Source organism: Hipposideros armiger, unplaced genomic scaffold, assembly GCF_001890085.2.
Source record: "Hipposideros armiger isolate ML-2016 unplaced genomic scaffold, ASM189008v1 scaffold_2, whole genome shotgun sequence".
Taxonomy (NCBI): domain Eukaryota; kingdom Metazoa; phylum Chordata; class Mammalia; order Chiroptera; family Hipposideridae; genus Hipposideros; species Hipposideros armiger.
In genome coordinates this window covers 9,253,616-9,257,131 of record NW_017731352.1, presented here as the reverse complement: position 1 = coordinate 9,257,131, position 3,516 = coordinate 9,253,616, and the positions used below count along the sequence as shown (strand labels likewise).

General features: G+C 38.1%; 1 pseudogene; it reads right to left on the bottom strand.

Annotated features, from left to right (window-relative positions):
• Positions 1-1,193: 1,193 nt before the first annotated feature.
• Positions 1,194-2,125, bottom strand: LOC109379508 (60S acidic ribosomal protein P0 pseudogene; annotated as a pseudogene).
• Positions 2,126-3,516: the final 1,391 nt, after the last annotated feature.

Genomic DNA, 3,516 nt, shown 5'->3' with positions numbered 1-3,516 from the left:
CACAACTAGACTGAAGAACAAAAGGACAGCAACTTGTCTGTTCCCCTTTCCCCAATTCCCCAGTGCTGTTCCCATCCCCCAATTCCCCAATAAAAATATTTTTAAAAAAAAGAAAAAAGAAAAAGAAAACGTCTTTTCTCCTCACCAACTCTTGTCTCTTGAATTTTTGGGTTTTGTACAACAAGCAGCCGAACCTGAGTTCAGTAATGGAACTACCACCAAAGTCAAGAGCTAGAATATTTCCAGCAGCCTAGAACTCCATGTGCCCCTCCCCATCCTGTATTCTCCCTCCTCCCAGAGATCACCACTATCTTGACTGCATGATAATCATTTTCTTGTTTTCCTTTATAATTAATATGCACATATAAATGTACACATAGAAGTGTATCTCTAACCAGTAAAGTAATTTTGCTTTTTTTGTTGTTTTTCAAGATTTTTAATTGTGGTAAAAGACATGTAACATAAAAATTTCCATCTTGACCTTTTTTAAGTGCACAGTTCAGTAGTATCAAGTACATTCACATTGTTGTGCAACAGACCTCCAGAGCTTTACATCTTGCAAAACTCAAATTTTTTACCCATTAAACAATAACTCCCATTCCCCCTCCCCACTCCGCCAGCCTTGGTAACCACCATAGTTTGTTTCTATGAGTTTGACTACTTTAAATACATCATTTAAGTGAAGTCATACAATATTTGTCTTTTTGTGACTAGCTTATTTCACATAACATAATATCCTCAGGGTTCATCCATGTTGTAGAATGTGTCAGAATTTTCTTCCTTTTTAAGGCCAAATAGTATCTCATAATATGTATATATCACATTTTGTTTATCTATTGATCTGTCAGTGAACATTTGAGTTGCTCCCACCTTTTGGCTATTGTGAGTAGTGCTGCTACGAACATGATTGTACAATTATCTCTTCCCTACCTTCAGTTCTTTTGGATATATACCCATAAGTGGTATTGACAGACCATATAATTCTACTTTTGTTTTTTTAAGAAAACACCATACTGTTTTCCATAACAGCTGCACTATTGTACATTCCCACAAGGGTTCCAATTTTTCCATAGCCTCATCAACACTTGTTATTTTCTGTTTTATTTGGTTTTGTTTTTGACTTTTAAGAGAAGCAAGGCTTTATTTTCTTTGTTTCACAAATAAAGTTCGCTGTGCTGGTTGCTTCCTGGGGATCAGTCAAAGGGACCAAATCCCATATTCTCATCTGACTCCTCCAACTCTTCCTTTGCTGCAACCTTGGCTGGGACTGCAGCAGCAGTGGTGGTGGCGGCCCACAGTGCAGAGGGATTGGCAAAGGAGGCCCTGACCTTTTCAGCAAGTGAGAAGGTGTAATCAGTCTCCACAGACAAAGCCAGTACCTGCTTGTATCCATTGATGATAGAATGAGGTACTGATGCAACAACAGTTGGGTAATCAATCTGCAGACATACACTGGTAACATTGCAGACACTCTCCAGGAAGTGAGAGTGCAGTTTCCTTTATGATGTCAGGCACTTCCGGGTTGTAGATGCTGCCATTGTCAATCGCCTGCTAGATGATCAACCCAGAGGAGAAGAGGGAGATGTTCAGTATGTTCAGCAGTGTGGCTTGACTGGCTCCCACTTTGTCTCCAGTCTTAATCAGCTGCACATCACTCAGGATTTCAATGGTGCCCTGGAGATTGTAGTGGTGATGCCTAAAGCCTGGAAGACGGAGGTCTTCTTGGACCCCAGACCAGTGCTCTGGGCTAGCACAGTGACTTCACAAGGTGCAATGGCACCAGCACGGGAAGCAGCTGGCACCTTATTGGCCAGCAGTATGTCCCTGATCTCAGTGAGGTCCTCCTTGGTGAACACAAAGCCTACATTCCGCCCCCCCCCCATACAAGGCAACAGTCTTTCCAGAGCTGGGTTGTTTTCCAGATGCCTTCAGAGGGCCTTGCGTATCATGGTGTTCTTGCCCATCAGCACCATTGCCTTTCCACGGAGGGACGTGCAGATCTGCTGCATCTGCTTGGAGCCCAACTGTCTGCTCCCACAATGTAGCATTTTGGATAATTGTCCAGAAGTTGAATGATCTTAAGGAAGTAGTTGGACTCCCAGCTCACCCTGTCTTCCCTAAGCATCACTGCGGTGTGTCAGAGATTGTCATGCAGTGTTTAAAGATGATGTCACTCTCACGAGAACGTCTGGCAAGAGATGTTTTGTTTTGTTTTTGATAGCAGCCATCCTATTGGGTGTGAGGTAATATCTCATTATGGTTTTGATTTGCATGTCCCTAATGATTAGTGATGTTGAGCATTTTTTCATATGCTTGTTGGTCATTTGTATATCTTCTCTGGAGAAATGTCTAGTTTGAGTCTATTGCCCATTTTTTTATAGAGTTATTTGGCTTTTTGTTGTTGAGTTGTTGAAGTTCTTTATGTATTCTTGATATTAACCCCTTATTAGATATATCATTTACATATATTTTCTCCCATTCCATAGTTGCCTTTTTGTACTATTGATTATGTGCTTTGATGCAAAGGAGGTTTTAATTTTGATGTAGTCCAATTTATCTATTTTTACTTTTATTGCCTGTGCTTTTGGTATCATAGCTAAGAAATCATTGTGAAACCCAATATCATAAAGCTTTTCCTTTATGTTTTCCTTCTAAGAATTTTATATTATACTTTTAGGTCTTACTGTTAGGTCTTTGATGCATTTTTCAGTTAATTTTTTTACATGATGTAAGGCTCTAACTTCATTTTTTTTTTCAATTGGATACCAGTGTTTTCAACACTATTTGTTGAAAAGACTGTCCTTTTTCCCACTGAGTGGTCTTCACTCCCTTGATGAAAATCATTTGACCATATATGGAAGAGTTTATTTCTGGGCTGTCTATAGTATTGCATTGTTCTATATGTCCGCCTTTATGCCAGCACCAAACTCTTTTTTATTATTATATTGTGCTTAATTGTGCTTGATTTAGAACTAAATAAAATCTTATATCCATATTCTTGAGGATCTTATTTCTTTTGTTTAGCATTGAGAAATGCTTTTATAGTATTGCATATAGCTCTAAATGGTTTGTTTTTCATTGAAATACAGTATTCTATTGTCCAAAACGTATCCATTCTACTATTAGCAGATACTTGATTCTTTCCCGACATCTGTAATATTTTTCTGGAAATGAATTGCTGCTATTTAGTCTCAGTGGGTTTTAAATTTTTCTTCGTAACCACCTGACTATATTTTATAGTCTTTTTTCATCTTTGTGATTTCATCTTTTGTGTTGTGAAGACTTTCATCCATAGCTATTTTATATTTCCTATCTGCTATTCTAATATATGAAGTTCTTGATGGTCTAAGTTTGTTGTTTTTTGTTTATGTGGAATCTCATTCTTTTTATTAATCTACATGGTTTGGGTGATCTTTGATTGTAAACTGATATATGATTGATACTCATCTGTTGAAAAATATGTGTCCCAAATTGAGGATGCTTCCTCCAGTGATGATTTTTATTCACTTCTGCCAG